At 40.7% G+C, this 21,415-nt stretch overlaps 1 long non-coding RNA gene across 1 annotated transcript in view; it reads right to left on the bottom strand.

Annotated features, from left to right (window-relative positions):
- Positions 616 to 21,415, bottom strand: part of LOC110389273 — a 45,978-nt gene continuing 25,178 nt past the window's right edge. Inside the window, exons 4-5 of the long non-coding RNA XR_002433103.1 lie at positions 8,856 to 8,911; positions 616 to 1,635 (exon numbers count right to left, since the gene is read on the bottom strand). This is a non-coding gene — a long non-coding RNA (uncharacterized LOC110389273). The remainder of the gene's footprint in view (positions 1,636 to 8,855; positions 8,912 to 21,415) is intronic.

Genomic DNA, 21,415 nt, shown 5'->3' with positions numbered 1-21,415 from the left:
AATTCATCAAAAATGTCTGATGAACAGCTCAAGAGCTCACTAAAAATTGAAACTACTGCTATTAAACCAGCATTGTGTGTTAGTTCCATAAAAACAAGGCTAGTTTTATGTTGTTGTTCCTTTTTTCTTAATGTTTTAAGAAAAATATGAAAAATTTAAATGTTGCATATTGTATATATTGTATATTTTATGAGGGCAGCTCTGAAAGTAATGCCTCCTGTTTTATTCTGTTGGCCCACAGTGTCAGAGATGGATGCTGGTGGTATGACAGTAGAGGTTGAGCCTTTCTGCCAATGTCCCGTTACATTTTGTTGCCATGTGACAGATGGCAGCAGAGGGGCAGTCTGACAAAATGACATCTGACATGGGAGTGCATATGAAGCAAAGGTGTGTCACCGAATTCTTCCATGCAGAAAAAATGGCACCCACTGACATTCGAACTCGCTGAATGTTGATGGAGACCAAACAGGATACGAGCACAGTGAGGCAGTGGGTGGTGCATTTCAGCAATGGCAATAGTGACAGTGGGTCACCTCTGCTGGTGCAGATTTTTATGAACACAGCATGCAAGCTTTTGTTCATTGCTGGCAAAAATGCACAGCTACTGGTGGTGATTGTTGAAAACAAAACACAAATAGTGTTATTGTGTTCTTTGTATTTCTTGTATTTTCCATGGAAAAATTAGGGGGCATTACATTCAGAGCAACCTATATATGTGGCCCAAGAAAATTCCTCTTTACTCAACGGGGCCTAGGCAAGCTAAAAGGTTGGACATCCATGCTATAGAGATTCAAAACCTAATACCTCTTTTGTGCTCCACAGTAATTTTTAAGAAAGAAAGGATTAAAACAAAATATGATTTTTTTTTAACATACCTTGTTTTCAAAAACCCTTCCCACAATTGTATTCTTTGAGTAGTCAGCCATGAAACAGCACAAGACTCTCCAGGTAACAGAAAGGAGGCTCTCACAGGGAGGTATTTTGGTGTTCTGACCTGAAGGACTCCAGAAACACAGACACAGCACTAGAGTAGGACAAGTGCACAAAATCTATAGTAAGCTATCCTGAGATAGCTTGACAATAGTTCAAACCCATACATAAGCATCAATTAAGAAGCAACAATTACTGCAGCCGTTACTCTTGTATCAATCTGCTTACTGAGGAAATTATATTTCTAAACCTAAATGCGCCATTGTGGCCAACACTGATACTTTTGGGAGAGTCTGTTGAAACATCTCATGAGAATGGACAATTTTTTCATTTTCTTTTTGTCAAGAATTCACTTCCATGTTGTCAGAAACCATCCAAGTATCTATGGGGAGGAGGGTGGAAGGGGGTGAATGGAGAACAATCCCGAAATAGAGAACTCAAATTTAACAGGAGAAAAAGAAAATCTTTAAGAAAATGGAGATAAATCTCAATATTTTGGGATCGGCTTAAAGCAATTCTTCTAATATTTTCACTTCCAAATATTAAATAAATTACTCAGTAGGTTTCGTACTTCATTTTATCTTATCTAATCACTCGCTCCGGTGAAAATACCTATTCAAATATGTGACATTTAAGGAAAAGATTTGTAGACCTTTCTGACTTCCATGAGTCTCCAAAGGGAAGCACTCAGCAGCCGGCAATGACCTGCCATATAGAAGAAATACAGGCAGTCAGTTTCTTCAAGAAGCTCTCACATGTAAAAGCATCGTTTCTGATCTAAAATCATCTTATTTTTCAGAGTTTTAGCATGGCAAAGAAAATACAGCAATTTAGTAAAGATATAGTATCAGAATCCAAATTTGGTCTCAATTATAGGTTTTCAAAAGGTATATAAAAAAACCTCTCATTTCACAACACTCCAGTTGTCTGTTGAAAACAGAAATGGCCTCCATTTATGGAAGAAAAATGCCTTGGAATTGACAGCTCCATCATTTAAAGGTTTTCTTTCTTGTGCTGCTAAAATACTTGAAGGACTTAGGGAAGCAATAGTGAAAGAATACACAATTTCTTCTGAAAATTTTGGTTAGACATATACTTGTTTGGAATTACATTTTTAAAATGACTCAACTTCTGAAGTCAAACATATGATTAAGAGTCTATTTGATAGATGCAGTCAGCAGTTATCTCACTTTTCCAAGCTAATGCATGTCCACACTAATCTATTACATAAAATTTATTTCTGCCAAGATGGAAAAAAAATTCTATACTCCTAAAACCTTTTAAAATCTTATTAGGAATATAGCAAAATTGGTGTAATTTAATCATTTTTACAAAACACACTGCATCTGTGCAAAATCAATCTATATTTCCACTTCTGATCATTTACACTTTCAGTTAAACTGTTATGTTATTTTCTGTTAGGAAGACAATACAAATTGTTTAATATCAATGTTAGAAAGCACTATTAATGAACAGGATTCATGGATCACTGTGGAAACATTTGTTTTGCAGGGAAATTGAGATTCCATGTTTGGAATGTAAGATTTATTAAAAATCATGAAGTATTGTAGCAGTGTTGGATAATCTAGGAATATGATTTTCAGAAAATATTTATGTAGCTACATAAAAGAGTACATTGCTTGTGTATTATGTACTAACAGTATAATAAACATTCATAGCCTGACAGTATGTTCAGTCTTTATATAAAGAGAAAGTCTGAGAAGTTTCCAGAGGGAGGGACAGAGAGACAAGGTTTTAAAAGTTCAAAATTTTAAAATATTATTTCATAGAATGGAACAACAGAAGGAATGTAAAGAAGGTAAAAATGAAACTAAAGAAAATGTGTTTTGCTTCTTTTTGTTTGTTTATTGGGTGTTTGGGCTGGGTTTTTTTATTTTTTTAGTTATAGCATCACTAGACAGAAAAGAGGCAGGGATGTATAACTTACAGGACAATGAACATCCTACATTCTTCATGAGCTCCCTAGACAGGTCAAGCCAATAGTTTTTATGTTTCCTTGATTTCTTCAGAAAAGACTGGGAATCAGGAGGTAGTCATGCAAATCAAAGTCAGCTTTTTAGCCTAGTTATCATAGGCTAGAAGAGAAATTTTCTGAGAAACCATATTAATCAGTCCCAAAAAATCATTTCCTTCAAATGAGTTACCTAGTTCATTTTCCCCAAGCCACTGTGAGCAGTGAAAGGTTTGTTCTCACTGCCCACAGCCTGCAAGCACAGCACCACAGCTGAGGTCCCGAGAGTACATGCTGGGATTGCTATCCTGGTACATTTAAACTTGTTTTACCAGTGGTTTGAATACTTACAAACAAGTAATTTAGTACTATTACTAAGTGGAGAGGTTTCTACTATTTAAAGTCCAGACATTTCAGAGTCTCAAATTCCAAAAGCAGAACAGAATGTTGTGTTAAGAGCTGCCTGGGTACTGCAGTGGCCAGCCCACTCACATTGCTGGAGGCATGCACAAGAGCTTCATAAGCAGCAGGAGAGTCTGACATTGGGGTGATCTGAGCTAGACCCATAAGAGGTGACCTTTCTGCAAAGACCTAGCAGAGCTGAAGGGATAGAGGCAGTGGATGAAGCCTGCCTTGCCTTCTCAGGAGATCTGTCATGATGAATTTGACGAATAGCAATGTTATGCGGAAACATTGGGACTTCTGATCTCAAACAGAGCCTAACAGGCTGACTGAAGTGGGATGTGCCCCACACGCTCATGGCTCAGTCAATATGAGAATCTTCTGTCTGGCATGCCACTAGTGTGACCAGCAACAGAACCTGAGGGAATGGCATGAAGCTGCAACAGAGGATGCTCACATTGGATATCAGGAAAAGGTTTTTTAGGAGAGGGTTATTAGGCTCTACAGGATCCCTACGGCAGTGGTCATGGCACCGAGCAGCCAAGGTTCAAGAAACACCTGGACAAATCTCTCAGACAGATGGTCTGATTTTTGAGCGGTCCTATATGGACCCAGGAGTTGGACTCAATGGACTCAACTTGTGGGTCCATTCCAACTTGAGATATTTTAAGTTTCCATGATTTTAATCTTAGAACATTTTATATTAAAATTTTAAACACGTTGGAAGTTAGTGAAGGTCTAAATAACTCATCTGAGACCATTAGCACTCAACTTACACTGGCTTCAAGGAGAATGGAGGATGCTCAGCAATATTTTGCAATCTTCAGTGCTTTCTCAAGTGCTTTTAATCCTTATCCCTAATGTTCTATTCCTACATGGTGCCAAACCAGGAAGCATGCTAGGGACAGTACACAGAGTCCCCCTCCAAGTTTGTCATTCATAGATATGTCCACTCTCACAAAAAAACAGCAAAAGCAGCTCTGGTCACACAAGATTGCATAAACACCAGACTTAAGGTAAAAGCTGGAACAGAACAAAAAGGGGATGATAACACATATCTGCCCACTGACAGTGTTACAACGACACTTCGTTCTTCACCAGATGTCATGAGTACAGCAAAACCACTGACACTGCCCAATGTTTTACTTGCATTGTCCACCAACAGAAGGGTTGCCAGGAAACCTGGACCCATTTTGAGGATGAAAACCTCTGCAATATACTCTCTTCTGGCTCTTCCATCACTGCACGGAGTTTTGCAAATGCTTTTGAAATTGCTTGGACCCTTCAGTGCTTTCACCAGTTCTAAGGAAAACACACAATCTCTTTTGCATGCAGCTTGCTTGAACAGTTTTTCCAGGTCAAGCTCTCTCACCGAGAGCTCTCACTGCGCTCTCTCCGCTGGCTTTCTGCTCACCTGCCTGACCGGGCATGACTTCCTGCCTGCTGTGTGAACTGGTGGCTGTGCTGGCACTGTGCGCCGGCTGGGGCCAAGATGAAGGGGGTTGATATTCTACAGTAAACTTCCCTTTTCCTATTATTATCATGGGCTGAATCACCGAGTGTAATATCTACTGCAGATTTCAAAATAACTGGAAGTAAAGTATTTTTACCACTGCTACAGTCATGTAAGAAAGCAAAATTTCAAGCTATGCCAGGTAACCAAAACAATCATGGACAGGCTATAAGTGCATACTTTATGTGAAATTTCATGTTGTCATGAAGTTTCTGAGATTCTCACACAAAACAGCATCAAAATAAGGAGGGGTGAGAATTTCAGGTGTTGTTAATTCTCCTTTGTCTACTTCCTGATGGTGTTTGTTTCATAAAAGCTCAGTTACATACCTGAGCCATGTCTACTCACAGTGAATATCTGCATGCTTATTTTGGTAGGTCCCCAAAGCATTACCATTCCAGGAAGAGCTGACAGTCTTAGCAACTTCTGTCAGCCGTGTTCTCAGTATGGCTCCTGTTTCATTGTCGGTAAGATTTTTTTTAATACAGTGAGACTTCTGACATGACTCATAGGTTTTAATATTCATCGCTCCCAAGGACTAGATGTAGACTGCTTGATTAATTTCATTTGCAATTTAAAGTCTAAAGACTTCTTGTCTTTGTTGTTCTGCTGATGTCTCAGTCTCTCCCAGAGCCTGTGATGGTTCCCAAGACGGAGGAATGTTGCACTGTTTGCAATCAGCAGTCTCACAGAAGTGATAAAGCTCTCTCTGGCACACACCATTACCTCCAGCTCCCCAAGAAAAATCAGTATAAGGCAAACTGATGCATGACCTGACCCTTGAAGACATTCTTGAAAGATGGTTTGAATCTCGGGGGCCTCAAGGTCCGACAATGTAGGGCTTGAGGACTTAGTAAGCAATAGCTGGGCACTACTACAAGTGTGTCTCAATTCTCCCCACTGAAAGTACCTGTTTATAACCTGAAATGAACATAGATTTTCTGAATTTTGTATTTTTAAACCCCTTGGTTAAAACAGTCTTGTAAAGAGTTTTAATTACTTCCAAGAGCAGCCAAAAATGCTTGACGAGGAACGTACCAAATAATTTTCCAGTCCTTAGGCAACCATGCGTCTTGAAAGGAAGACTGCTTTTGAAATATCTTTCAAGCCAGGCTAAAGTTAACAAACAATATTGAAAAAAGCGTACACATTCCCTCAGAAAAGGCACTATAGAGGTCAAGAACTCACCTTCCCTTTTAAGGGAAACATGATGTAAAACATGAACTGCAACAAAAAAAGACTGTTTTCTCACATTTGCTGAGCATTCACCATCTGAGATCATAAGCACTTCTGAGAATAAAGCATATTTTATTAACATATTCCGTGAAACAACAAATGCATTTGTTGAGGTTTTTAGCAGTTGTTTTTTCACTTCAGTACAATCCTAGCACATCTGGATCAAGTATACAATCATTGCCCAGATGTGTAAAACTAATTGAATTTTCCCCTATCAGTGCTGTGCTTTAAAACACCTCATAATCATTTCAGCTTTTAAAATAGGCAACAACCATTTCACAGTTCACCACCTTCTAAGAGTGATCTTTCTCTGGTAGGCGCAGTAACATATTAAGCAAATCACTACTGATTGATTAGCCATGACAGATCTTAAGGGACATGAAAGATACAACCAGCTGTCTAAATAGCAGACAATATTTTATATTAGCAGACAACCTTTATCAGGTTTAGTAAGTCCCTCTACAGTTTTCCCAATGTATAATGCCTTTTCTGCACTGAAGCATGTATTTAAATGTAAGCACAGAATCAGTCCCAGCAAGCACAGTTGAGCAACATCCATACATAAATCTAAACACAAAGAAGAAATACAGCCTTTTATTCCGAAATAGTACTGCAGATTGTATGAAAGAGCTGACATGTGAAACTGAAATCCAAATAGCTCAAATTTCAGTTTTGCAATAAAGTTTACCTACAGCAAAGGAAGCGTAAAATTTCCAGAAATATACTGAATAAAGTCAGCAGTTTTAGTTATACTTTACTGACTGAACTAAATTTTAGCCTCCTAAAAATAGATAAACAGTGGTCTCAAATAAGAAGCAACTGCTGTTGCATGAACAGGAGTATGATAATCAAACCATTATATTAATGAAGTATTAAAAACTTTATAGAATTTTTTAAAGTGTATTTCAGGTACTTTCTGCTAACTGGCTACTTTCACTCAAGAGAATTAAGGACTGTGAAAGATAACTGCTGTTATCACACAGCAGAATGTGTTTTAGAGGTAGTCCTGGTGTTGTTGAGAATGTCTTAAAAAATAATTTCTATCACAGGAAGTGTTGGTGTTGATAATACAGCGGATGAGCTTCTTGCCAAAATAAACCAAAATGCTATTCTGTCAGAGTACCTACCAAAAAAGTCCGAAAATCTGAACTCAAGGGATAAATCACTTGCAAAAGCCAAAACCAGAACTTTTCATTGAGTCCTGGCAGATCTTGCAAACTTAGCTGTTTTGTTTCATTGGAGGAAGCAGAGCTTTGGCCATTGAGTTAAACAAGTCCAGCAAAACAATCCAAGAATTCCAGGCTCCTCCTGCTCTGACCTCAAATGCTGGAAGCCACCCTCCCCCTCTTATTGCTGTGATTCTTGTAAATCATGGATCTTATTTCCAGATTCCTAAGTTCACAGGAACTGGATGTACATGCACTTAGGCTCATCAGTGCAAGATGGCTGGATGTACATAGGCTGGTCTTTTCAGAAAGAGGAAGCCTTCTTTCAAGTTCTTCATGGGCACATTATGAAAACCATAGGCATGCTTTAGATTATATCATTCTTGCCATCTCTGTGTCATTGCTTGAAGGCATAAAAATTCCTTCCTCTTCAAGTTCTCACAACACACCTGTTTGGACAAACTTCAATTTCTCTGAGAAAAAAAAATGTTCACAGAGACATTTTCCTTTGACCTGGGACTCCACCTTTTCCCCGAGGTCAGCTGGCAAGGCCATATCCTCCTCAGCTGTTTGAGTCACGCCCAGTAATCATAACTACTAAGCAACTAGTTATTTGGGCTGATGGAGGTCTCTAGTGGAAAATAAGCAGAAACACAAGTTCATCTCTTAACTCCAAGATAAGATCTGTCTGAGGAAAAAAAACACCAACGTTATCCCTCATCCAGCAAATCAAGACACACAGCAGAAATGTTTTGCTAAACAATTTGCTCCAGAAATAAAAAAGCACTGTTGAGGAGTAGTCTTCTTGGGCAGGGTACCGCCGTTGTGGAAATCAGAGCCGCGGTGTGGTTTGGAAGAAGGAACACCTACCGTCATCTTACTTTGGCAATAAATGCTCAAAAAATATTTCTTCTGAACAAAGCCAAGAATTCATGGGCTTGTTCAAAATGCAGTAGCTTGTAATCTGTGGCTCCACATTGCTTGTCTCAGTGGATAGAAAATATTTTTTCAAGGTGGAAAAGGTAACATGATTTTTAAAAAATTAACTGCATTATATACATGAGAACTATTATGCAACTATATAAATTATCAGGAGTCCGCTAACTCCAGTAATTATCTCAATGGGTAAACTGTTTGAAGCAGCACACAAACTAAAACAGCACAGAGTGACTCAGAGTAGCTGAGAGTAAAAGTTCCATCTGGGAATCATGATGGAAAAATCTGCAAGCAGATGCCCTACCTACAAATCGAGGTAAACACCGACCCAACACAGACAGCTTTGTGTTGCTGTGCACCAAAAAAGGTAGTCTGTACATATCAGGAGAAAAGAAAGCAAATCTCAAACAACACATGGATCTGAACTTTTCTTTTGGCAAGTCAGGTTATTTACCAAAACTTGCTGATTTATAAGAAACTGTTATACTGTGATTTACAACTATCAATGATATACATTCATCTTGGAAATAACTGTTCTCTAAATAACTGTTCTGTTCTACGCTAGCATCTCAACATAGACAAAAATTAAACCTTACAAGGGAGAAGAAAGTTCAGGGCACCTGGTAGTTCTAGAGAACTTCTCAACTAAATTCAGCATAGCCGTTGCAGTTGGGGACATGGAAAATAATTTTCCACTTACCAGTAGGATTTTTCATCTCCTATTTGATCCTAGGCCAGATTTCACACATGCTTAAACTGAAAATCAGAACAGTTTTTAGTTAATTAATTATTCACTCTGATCCAGTATTATTGTTTGAGAATAGAAGCTAATGTTGATTTAATTATAGATTTTTTTTTTAAAGTAGCCAGCACTATTGAAATTCAAATATATCCACTTCTATGGCTAAAGAAGAGTGCACATGCACACAGCTATACTAATTTAACCAATGTGTATCATCAAAATAGCTTGAGGAAGGTAAAAAATATTGTACCTATAGCCAACTACAGAGCAAAAAAAAAAAGAGTTAGGGAAGTGGACTCGTTCTTTTATTGACCTCTTCAGTGTTGGGTATTGTTTTTATGCAAGTCAAAATTAATCCGGTACTGGATGCACAGGATCAAGCTACCCAGAGAGGTTGTGGAGTCTCCTTCTCTGGAGATATTCAAAACACTTCTGGATGCTTCCCTGTGCAACCAACTGTAGCGAACCCGATTTAGCAGGGGGTTGGAACAGTTGATCTCCAGAGTTCCCTTCCAAACTCTTGGCGATTCTGTGATTCTGTGTTTTACTCATGCTCTCTTACTGGAATTAATGGTGCAGCGTAATGCAATGAGAATGGAAAAGAGAGATCATCAGAGAATCACAGAATGGTTTGGGTTGGAAGGGTCCTTTAAGATCGCCTAGTTCCAACCCCCCTGCTATAGGCAGGGACACCTCCCTCTAGACCAGGTTGCTTAAAGCCCCATCCAGCCTGGCCTTGAATGCTTCCAGGGAGAGGGCATTCACAACCTCACTGGGCAACCTGTTCCAGTGTCTCACCACACTCACAGTAAAGAATGTCTTCCTAGTATCTATTCTAAATCTACCATCTTCCAGTTTAAAACCATTTCCCCATGTCCTCTCATTACCTGCCCTTATAAGAATTCCCTCCCCAGCTTTCCCGTAGGCCCCCTTCAGGTACTGGAAGGCCACTATAAGTTTCCCCTGGAGCCTTCTCTTCTCTAGGCTGAAGAGCCCCAGATCTCTCAGACCACTGTCCTGACACCATTTTTATTTTTTATTTTGCAGAATTTCTTTCAGTCACATACACTTTTCCAGTAAGATAAATTGATCTTATACAAAAGTATTAGTTTCTATGCTCCTTATGGTCCCAAACTGCATACATGAATAAAATATTAGAATTAAGCAAGTAACTCACAGTCAACAATTTCTCCCTTCTTCAATACCTTCCAAGAGGACATTCTTTCCCTACTGTTACACAATTAAAGGGCATAATTCTAGAAAGCTGTAATACAGCTGAAAAGAAGTAACTGATATTCAAGAGTCAGTTACTTTTATTGTATGGTGACTGATCCGTTAAATCGTGGTTCCATGTCAGAGAGGAAGGCAAGAAAATTCAAAGAGGAGGAATTGTGTTTATTTACGTAGTGAATAAAGGTCTGCATCCTCCCACCAGCGCCTCCTCACAACAAGCCACAGCTTAGACTTCAGCCCCCCTGGGCTTGGAATTTTACAGCTTACTGCTTTGTGAACACTTGGACAATATAATCAGAGGTCTTCACATTCCTTGTAAATGAATGTGAAAGAAATGCAAGCACAGCTCAAAATTAAATTCAGGATAGATTTTGTAGAAGTTGTTTGTTTTTTTTTTCTTAATATTCACATTACTTCAAATAACAGGTCATCATAAAAACATTAAGACTACATGAAATTGTTACATATTTTCAGCTACCTATCTATTTACAATACAACCCACAATTTAGCAATTTACCCTAAAATTCCCTTCAGGGCAGAGACTCGGCTAAAATTTCCTCCAATCTTAGGAAATGTGATAAATTAATGGTTAGTATAGATGTTCTCTTGGCCCTGGATACCCTCTATACAGAGATGAAGTGTTACTTTTTCTGTCCTCATATTACCCTACTGGCATTTTTCAAGATATGATGAAGTGATTTTTTACAAATAAAATCACTCTGTTGCCAAATGTAATACTTAAAGCCATTACAAAAACTTCTAAGATTTAATTTGCATTGTTTGTTTTGATTATAAATAGATTGGTGCAATACTTGAATTGTCAGTTTACTGAACTGAAACCTCTCCTTTTATTTAGCAACAGAAAACTGACAATATCTTTCAAAAGGGAAAACAAAAAAAACTACTGTTAGCTGTTAGCAAGGTACTGGATAAGGAAAGCAAATACTTTTTTCAGATAAAAAAAGGATAACAGTCAGGACCTGCCTTCAGCTGCCCATTTGTAAGGAAAGCAGACACTGACAAAAAGTTCTCATTGTTTTTCTCATATGAATTATTTTCTTCATCTGGATTGAAATATCTAATGAATGCCTGTGGAACAGGAGAAAGCATATCTATAGTAGGATTTGGTTTCTCAAAGCTAAAAATCAGCATGGCTTCACCAAGGGTAAGTCCTACTGGACCAACCTAGTGCCTTCTATGATGGCATAACTGTATCAGTGGACAAGGGAAGAGCCACTGATGTCATCTGTCTAGACATCAGTAATGCCTTTGACACAGTTTCCCACAACATTCTTCATTCCAAATTGGAAATACACTACTACTCCACTTGGACTGCCACAAGTCCATGGGGCCAGACGAGATCCATCCGAGAGTACTGAGGGAGCTGGCGGAGGAGATAGCCAAGCCGCTTTCCATCATCTATCGGTGTTCCTGGTCAACTGGAGAGGTCCCAGAAGACTGGAGACTTGCCAATGTTACTCCCATCTACAAGATGCGTTGTAAGGAGGATCTGGGGAACTACAGGCCTGTCAGCCTGACCTCAGTACCAGGCAAGGTTATGGAGTTGACTGTCCTGAGGGAGATCATGCGGCATTTGCAGGACAACCAGGGGATCAGGTCCAGCCAGCATGGGTTTGTGAAGGGCAGGTCCTGCTTGACCAAACTGATCTCCAGTCTGGTGGATGAGGGAAAGACTGTTGATATGGTCTACCTAGACTTCAGCAAAGCCTTTGACACTGTCTCCCACAGTATTCTCCGGGAGAAGCTGGCAGCCCGTGGCTTGGACAGGTACACTCTTTGCTGGGTAAGGAGCTGGCTGGAGGGCCGGGCCCAGAAAGTGGTGGTGAATGGAGTTAAATCCAGCTGGCGACTGGTCACACATAGTGTTCCCCAGGGGTCGGTGCTGGGGCCTATCCTCTTCAATATCTCTATTGTTGACCTGGATGAAGGCATTGAGAGCACCCTCAGTAAGTTTGCAGACAACACCAAACTGGCAGGAAGTGTCGATCTGCCTGGGGGTAGCGAGGCACTACAGAGAGATCTGGACAGGCTGGATCTCTGGGCTGAAGCCAATGGGATGAGGTTCAACAAGACCAAGTGCCAGGTCCTGCACTTCGGCCACAACAACTCCAGGCAACACTACAGGCTTGGGGCAGAGTGGCTGGAAGAATGGGTGGAGGAAACGGACCTGTGGGTGTTGGTCAATGCTCAGCTGAGCATGAGCCAGCAGTGTGCCCAGGTGTCCAAGAAGGCCAATGGCATCCTGGCTTGTATCAGAAATAGTGTTGCCAGTAGGAGCAGGGAAGTAATTGTCCTTCTGTACTCAGCACTGGTGAGGCCACACCTTGAGTACTGTGTCCAGTTTTGGGCCCCTCACTGCAAGAAAGACATTGAAGCCCTGGAGCGTGTTCAGAGGAGGGCGACGAAGATGGTGAGGGGTCTGGAGCACAGGCCTTATGAGGAGCGGCTGAGGGAGCTGGGATTGTTCAGTCTGGAGAAGAGGAGGCTCAGGAGAGACCTTATCGCTCTCTATAACTCCTGAAGGGAGGTTGTAGTGAGCTGGGGGTTGGCCTCTTCTCCCTTGTAAATAGTGACAGGACAAGGGGGAATGGCCTCAAGTTGCGCCAGGGGAGATTCAGGCTGGACATCAGGAAATTCTACTTTTCTGAAAGAGTGGTTAGGCACTGGAATGGGCTGCCCACGGAGGTGGTGGAGTCACCGTCCCTGGAGGTGTTCAAGAAACCTTTAGATATAGTGTTGAGAGACATGGTTTAGTAGGGTTATTGGTGGTAGGTGGATGGTTGGACTGGATGATCTTGTAGGTCTTTTCCAACCCAGCTAATTCTATGATTCTATGATTCTACATGGATTTGATGGGCGCACTGTTCAATTTATGAGATCGTACCCAGAGAGTGGTGATCACTGGCTCAGTGTCTCGATGGAGATTGATGATGAGTGGTGTCCCTCAGGGGTCAGTACTGGGATGAATACTCTTTAATATCCTCATCAGTGACACCAACAGTGGGTTCAAGGGCATCCTTGGCAAGTTTGTGGATAACAACAAGCTGTGTAGTGCTGACAACATACCTGATGGACAGGAAGCCATTCAGAGAGACCTGGACAGGCTCAAGCAGTTGTCCCATGTGAAACTCATGAGCTTCAACAAAGCCAAATGCGAGGTCAGTATCAATACAAGTTGGGATAGAAAAGGATGGAGCACAGCCCTGACAAAAAGAACTTGTGAGTACTGGTGAATGGCAAGCTGGACATAAGCCAGCAGTGTGCCCTCACAGCCCAGAAAGCCAACCGTATCCTGGGCAGCATCAAAAGCATGACCAGCAGGTCAAGAGAGGTGATCCTGCCCCTCTACTCTGTGCTGGTGAGGCCTCACCTGGAGTTCTGCGTCCAGATGTGGAGTCCTCAGTACAGGAGATACATGGACCTGTTGGAGCATGTCCAGAGAAGGGCCACAAAAAAATGATCCAAGGGATGGAACACCTCCCCTACAAGGCTAGGCTGAGAGAGCAGGGGCTGTTCGGCCTGGAGATAAGAAGGTTCCAGAGAGACCTAGAGCAGCCCTTCAGTATCTGAAGGGGGACAGACATTTTAGCAGGATCTGTTGTGACAAGACAAGGGAAATGGTTTCAGACTAAAAGAGGGGAGATTTAGATTGGATATGAGGAAAATGTTAAAATGGTTTTTACAGTAAGGGTAGTGAAGCACTAGAACAAGGTGCCAAGAGAAGCGGTGGATGCCCCATCCTGAATACATTCAAGGTCAGGCTGGACAGTGTCAGCGCTTAGTCCATTTAGAGAGTTTTCTCAGTTATTGTGGCATCAGAATAGCTGACAGGACAGGGCTCTGGTTAACCTGATCTAGCTGTATGTGTCCCTGTTCACTGCAGGGGAGTTGGACTAGATGAACTTTCATGGTCCCTTCCAACTCAGGCAATTCTATTATAAGTAATGCTCTGTCATAAACCCAGTCTCAGACTTCTGCTCATTTTCTTTCCCATACACTTTTGCAGAGCACTGATCTTGTAGAAAAGATAGTTATCAGGAAAATTTTTAGAGATACCACTCACACTGCCAGATCCAGACACTGGTTGGAAAGATGATGGCCTCCATCATTCACCAGCACCCATCCCAGAGATGTTACCTGCAGCCTTCTGCTGCTGGAGAGGTTTGCACAAAATCACCCTGAATGATTGAGGCTGGCAGGATCTCTGGATTTCAGGGTTCGTCCATCTGATCCAACCCTACTAAAGTAGGGACACCCAGAATGGGTTGCCCAGGACCATGTCCAGGTAGCTTTCAAAGATCTTCAAAGAGGAGACTCCACTCTGTGAGCAACTTATGACAGTGCTCTGTCAGGATAGGAGGGAGAAAAATTAGGACTAACTGAAGTTTAAAACTTCCCCACTTGATTTTGCTAGACACAGTGAGAAGGGAGAAACACAATTCATGGCCAGTGATGCCATGCAGCACCACAGGGTAGAAGAGCAGTGATAAGCCACCAAAGGGTCATGACCCCTTCTACAGGCACAACTCTCAGAAGACCATCTGTCATCCCAAGGATGCACCACCTCAGAACTTCACAGCCTGCTACTCATGTATCCCCAGTGTGTGAAATATATCCTGTTGCATTAGGAGTTACCAACCAGCTAGTGCCAGGTGCTTGGCAGAGTATCTCCAGAAGAGCCAAATATCTGCCTCAGACTGATTTCAGCTATGTTGATTAAAATCAGGTGAAAATGTGGGAGCAAGAGTTAAGAAACAGAGGAATGCATTTTGCAGTTTATGTTGCAATTTTGAGGTTCTCTCAACAGCAGGAGAGAGAAACATCTGGTAATAGCAAATGCCCTGAAGACAAAGACACCACATATTAATATTATGGGAACTGTTCAAGACTGTGTTTAGTATATGCGAAAAACCATTTGCTAATCTGATGCAATGAAGTGCTTTGTTGAAAAAAAAAAGTAGAATAAGAAAAGCCAAGTGCATGCTGTGTATTTCACTCCCTAGAATCCAAGCTCTGGTAACTAAGGAACAGCAGGGACATGGGCAGAGGGGTCTGGGGTGGATCACAAGAACAAGAGACCAGCATCAAAAGCATCCATCTGCTCCCACGTGGCCACACGCAGGAGGGTTTGCATGGTGTAAACTGGTTTGTGCAACCTGCAGAGAAACCCAGCTCCAGGCCAGACTCACTTGGGAAGCACGTCAGCATGTTTCCACTGAAGTCAAATGACTTTCACTCCCTGACAGCAGTGCCAAAGCGTTGTGACCTGTGTCATCCCATTTGCCATGCTGCATTTCACAGCACTGTGGGTCGTATACATTGTGTGCCTTTGTTGGACACTGTGGACCTTCAAGTTTTGTGCAGTTAACAGGTGATAGTATGTGTGTGTGTGATTAAACAGCAAGATCATAAGAAGCTTAAGATTTGCTGTGATGAAAGTGTTACATAAATCATGAATATGAAAACCAATGCATCAAATTTCTTCCCCTCTCTTTCCTCCTTTCTGTTCTTTAAAACCTTATCTGTAGATAAAGGAAAAAATCTTCTCTGTACTACGTCTCTCTGGGTTTTAATGAGTGAAGGCTCTCTTTGTGTGTACTCATGATTTTGCCAGGTTCCCAGGGAGGCAAACACGATGGTGTCATCATAGCTTTGAAACTGGAGGCAGATATCAGGCAGAGCATGTCAGGACAACTTCTGAGGTTTTAACGGGAAGCTTTAAGGGTGAAGAAAATTGGAAGTGACCTTTATACAGAATTACTATGCATGCAAGTAGGCTTAGAGAGAGAAGAAAAGTTCAGGGAAAGGTTTCTGTTAGGTTTTACTCATATTTGAAGCCAAGTAAAGCAACTTCATTTCCCTAAGAAAGTGCTGCCACAGAGCAGGACAAAAATGTAATTTAGTCAGCAAGAACTGTTGAATGTTATAGCAGAAAACATTAGCAGCTATAAGCAAAACTACCCTGCATTTTTACTTGCTGTACACATGACCAGTTCCTGTGATACTTTATTATCGCAAATTAATATCTCACTATAAGAAAGTAAGGGAAGGGTGGGCCTAAAGAGCAGGAAAGACTCAATGAGTGCTAATGAGCTCCAGGACTCTTACCAGGAAAGCTGTGGAAGCTTCTTTCCTTGAACTTTTAAATAATTTCTGTCAGTATCCCGGAGGAAATGTCTTTACACACCCCTTGCAATGATCTAAACAATTTTTTTCAGTTGTTCTTAACTCTTTGAATGCTCTAATCCTTCTTAGGAAAAAATTCGTAAGTCTAAAAGAATAATTGTATATGTTGGTGGAAATTAGTGTTAGCTTTGACTTTTGATATTTTTATTTGCTATTTTATTAATTTTATTATTTACTTGAAAAAGGAAAGAGAAATAAATATAAAAACAGATTCTAATATCACACTTACAGATTTTGCTCTCTCCCTCATATGCAAGAAAACAGATAAAATGAAGAAAATGCAATAAGCAATAAGTGCAGTAAATTAAAATTCAAAGTCTGACAGTGGTGTTTGTTTATACTCTTTTTAGCCACTTGATGGGCCACCTTTTAATGTTCTTTGCAGCACAGGTAAAGAAAAAGTAGAACAAAAGTTAGCTTTTGGTGGAGTTTTGCTCTGTCATTTTTGCAAGAGAACAAACACTACTGCAGAATTCGTTAGGGTGGATTCCCTTCAAGGGAAAATATAAGACAGACCTACTTCGCAGTTCAGGACCAGAGCAAATCATAACATCTGGCCCACAAAAAAGTCAGCTCTAAACCTTCACATAATTTTCCAGATGGCTGTTCTCACCAGCATGTGCCTCTTCATGGAAGGAGTGCTGCAATCTGCTCCATGGAGCTGGCTGCAGCACCCACCCATGCCTCCTGCTCCCCCAGACAGGATGGCTATCTGTTACCAGTCATTCTCCCAGATGGCTAACAGCAAGGGTGATTGAGCTGAACAGTACCCTGAAGATAAATAGATTCCCTGGATTGTTTGGTGGGGATGGGAAGAGAGGAGTTACTCCCTGGGACAGCAGGCTGGAGGGGCGCAGGCTCTGGGGCGAGGAGGAAACAGATGCAGGTGCCGCAAGGGGAAGAGAAAGGAGCCATGCACTGTACAGCAGTGCTCACCTCTAGGTAGGGAGGGATGGGAATTCTCATTCCAGATTATAAATGATTCCTGTGTCAATTGATTAAATATGAAAACCTAAAATTCATGACTCTCTGTCGTTCCTCACATCTCATGTCATGCTAGGGTTCAAAGAGCTTCCTGACAAATCTGTGCCTTGAGCTGCAATCAGAGACCCGCATTATTCTTCTCTCAACTTCAAATGGAGTTTTGCTTTACCAATCAGATTTTTAACATAATCACATTCCTATATGGGATCGAGGCCCAACAGCATGAAAAGAAAACCCTCCTCTGCCAATCTGAAGAAAACATCACACAGTAATTGAAGATTAGCAAATCCCAACACGTATGCCTCAAATGGAGGCTGAAGGGCATGTTCACAGCAAATACATTTTTAATATACTCTTCCCTGCTTCTCTTTGTAAGCTGCTTGTTTGTTTGCAAATACAAGCATGTTCAGTAGCTGAATCATAAACCCAACTGTTGGCAGACTCAGTAAGCACAGTGCAGTGTTTCTCTCACATTTGGTCTAACAGTGGCACAAGGCAAATTCTTCAGTGCTGCAAAATGTCAGTTGGGAATTGAACAGGAAGACAGCACTGCCAAACCTATAACGCATCCACTAGCAGATACTGGTTTTTAATTTCATGAAAAAAACAACAATGATGTTTGCTATTTGTGTAAAGAATTAGAAAAATATTTAAAACCATTTTCCAAATACTTGAATAGCCCTTCTTGTCTTTCTTTCTTTACTCTAGATTATGTAACAAAATTACATTGTGTTCAGTTAACAGCATTCATTCTCATTCAGTTTAGATAAATAGGATCATTTTGACTCTAGTTAAGAGGACAATTTGTTGGGATTGTAAAGGGATATGAACCCAAATCCAGATTCATTTAACTGAAAGTGGTTAGTGAAACAACATACTCACATACTTCTGCGTTTGCTGTGCTCATTTTCCTCCTTTTTTTCCATCCAACATGTACTACATTTTCTAATCACATACATAGTATTCATCTAAACAATAAAATACTGATTATTTTTTTAATGTGAGAAAAGTAGAGCTTTGCAAAACCTTAAGCAATTTGACTAAATTACCAGTTCCCCAGGAGACTGGAGATTTATTTCTTAAACATTAAAACAGTCTCTTTGGATGGCTTGAGACTATAGTTTCTTGACCTTGCAATTTCATCCATAGAAATAAAAGAAAAATTCCCTTGTAAAATTTCTTATGTGATGCTAAGAGGTCAAGAAATGACCCCCAGATCCTACAATCACTGGGAACATTTCTGAATTTGTTTTTCGAGACTTGGCCTTATGTTTGGCAGAGTGTGTAAAGTGGGTCAAACAACTGGAAGACACCTTCCAGGTATTTGGAAATCATAGATTATATATCTGGGAACTTTCTTACAGTCAAAGTCAAACACCCGCTCAGTGGATTTAAAGCAGATGAGATGGAGGCAGAAAGACACCTGCAACAGGTATTGCTAAGCAATTCTCTGATGACAGGTTTGAAGTACAAATTACAGGCAAGTGACCCATTACAAGACAGGGTTCAAGTAATAGGTAGAAAAATGTGCTTTAAATCAAAGCATATTTTTGTGATATCACAGAATAAACTTCAGTGGAGGTTTGAGAGCAAGGAAAATACGGATCTGTTGTACCTGTGATACACAGGCTTAAAATGAAAGACATGGAAGATCTACTATGAAATATTTGCCATGTTTTCATTGTGATTCTATGGGAAAAGGGAAGGGAAGAGACCAGTAAGATTGGTAGTAGCCTGACAGGAAAGCAAGACCTTGAGTTTTTTTCCTATCTCTGAGGATCCTGAAGTAGAAGGGTACTTGGAGAGCAGCTAAATGGAAAGGAAAAGTGACCTGTCATGGTTTTATGATTTTCAGTTATTGGTATTCTACACCATAACATCATGTAGTGTATGTACCCGGTTCTCAGAAGAGAAGGACTACCACATTCCCCACGGGACTTTGCTCCTCTGTTACCGTTTCCGGTCAGAGGGAAAGATAAAAACTCGCAGATCACAAGACCTTGTTCTCTTTCGTCCCGTCTCTCGTCCTGGCAGCATCTCGCTCCCCAGCCGTCTTATCGTCAGTATTAGAGTAAGGCCTACCTTGATTTTTGGACATTCTCTCTCATTGTGTTGGGTTTATTAGCTTAAATTGTAATTATATTGTATTATAGTGTGTTATTTTGCATTCCGATATCTTACTTAGTAAATTAGTTTGTTTCTCCTCAGATTGTTGCCGCTGTTTGCTCTCAGGGCCATCTCCTTACCCTTTTCCCCTTTTCCCTTACCTGGGGCGTGGTCAGTGGGTCTCCCGTCCCATTCGTCATGGAACCGGGCCGAACACCCGTAAACTGTTGACAGTGACCTTACCAATAACACTAAATTTTGTATGCATCTTTCCTCAGACCAAATATGATCCTGTGTACTCTCTGCCTGGCGGGCGCCTACAAGTAAATAATTTCCTTAGCTATCCATGCAGTTTTTTCCATGTATGGACAGTCACAGAACCATATTCCAACATGTTTATTTCTCTTGCAGTTATCTCTGCTGAAAAAGATTGTGAAAAAAAAAACAGAAGACTTGGTATGATCAGGGAACTTGTCAAAGACAACAGACACGAAAAATATCACACTTATCTCTGTGCAGACAGCCCCCATTTCATTGTATCTGTCTGGTACAGTCTCCATGCTGACTCATGCTATGACCTCATGGGAAACTCCTCTTAAAAGTGAGCGGCATTTCTGCAATGTACATATGATATGCAGGATGTCATTACTGACATCTGAATTCAGTAGTGCTGTTATCCTAATGAAACAGCTAGAAGTACATTTTCTGAGATTCACTGATATATTAATCAGAAAAGATAAGGCATTAAAGAAATATGGGGAGGAATGATGAGGAGAATATTAGGGAAAGTGATAGTAAAAAGTGGCTTCATTTTTTTCTCATATTGTATGTATGAGCATAAGAGGAAGAAAAAGAGCTGAGAAATTCTCCCTTGTCTCTCTTTGCCAACTTTCCTTCACTCTTTCTGATTAAGAATCACTGGACAAAAGAAAATTGACCAAGGTGCAATAAGTCATCCTCTTCTCTGTGACCTCCTGACTGAGTGCCTGATGTACACGTGCACAGCAGAAGTGCTTGAGGGTACAGCAGATTGGACATTTTCTGACAAAATATTTTTGTTGTCAGAAAGAAAGGACTCATAAAAGGAGAAACTGCTTGTGGGAAGAGAATGGCACTCAAGAATCTCTCAATTTTTAAGACAAAAGCTTTGTTAAGAGATTTATATTTGTTAAACCAATGAGTTCTGACATTTCCATGATGAAATCTTCACTTTATTTTCTAAGTCAATTTTTTGTTTGGAAATTGAGTTCTCAGAAGTGGTTTATAAACACAAAAGGTCAAAACACCTACCTCTCCATAAAGAACTATTGCAATCCCACTCTAAAATGCACTCAGTAAATTAAGGTACCTTCTTCCACGTTCAGCATAGGAAGTATTTCCAACATCTCAAAGTACCCACAAAGAAAATTCTGAATTAGTTCTTTTACTGTGGTCAAGTTTGAGCAAATTCATACACAAGGGAGTCCTGTACTCACTAGTAAGCCCCAAAGGACCAGGGTTCCAAGCATAGCAGAAGATGCTTATGTTGAATATTGAAAAGTTCTGAAACACGTCAGGGTACTGAAGAGTAATACAGGTGCAAAAAATAATGGATCTACAGATCTGCATACTTACTTTCAGTTTCTGTCAATGGTTTACGGGCGTTCGGCCCAGTTCCATGACAAAGGGGACGGGGGATCCACGGGCCCACGCCCCGGGAAAAGGGAAAAGGGGAAAAGGGTAAGGAGATGACCCTGAGAGCAAAGAACAGCGGCAACAATCTGAGGAGAAACAAACTAATTTACTAAATAAAATATCGGAATGCAAAACAACACACTATAATACAATATAATTACAATTTAAGCTGATAAATCCAATACAGAGAGAGAGAATGTCCCAAAATCAAGGTAGGCCTTACTCTACTACCGACGATAAGACAGCTGGAGAGCGAGGTGCTGCCAAGACGAGAGACGGCGGAAAAAAAAGATGAGGTCTCGTGATCTGCAAGT

Source organism: Numida meleagris, chromosome Z (genome assembly GCF_002078875.1).
Source record: "Numida meleagris isolate 19003 breed g44 Domestic line chromosome Z, NumMel1.0, whole genome shotgun sequence".
Taxonomy (NCBI): domain Eukaryota; kingdom Metazoa; phylum Chordata; class Aves; order Galliformes; family Numididae; genus Numida; species Numida meleagris.
The sequence above is the reverse complement of the archived record's forward strand: the minus strand, read 5'-3'. Positions and strand labels throughout refer to the sequence as shown.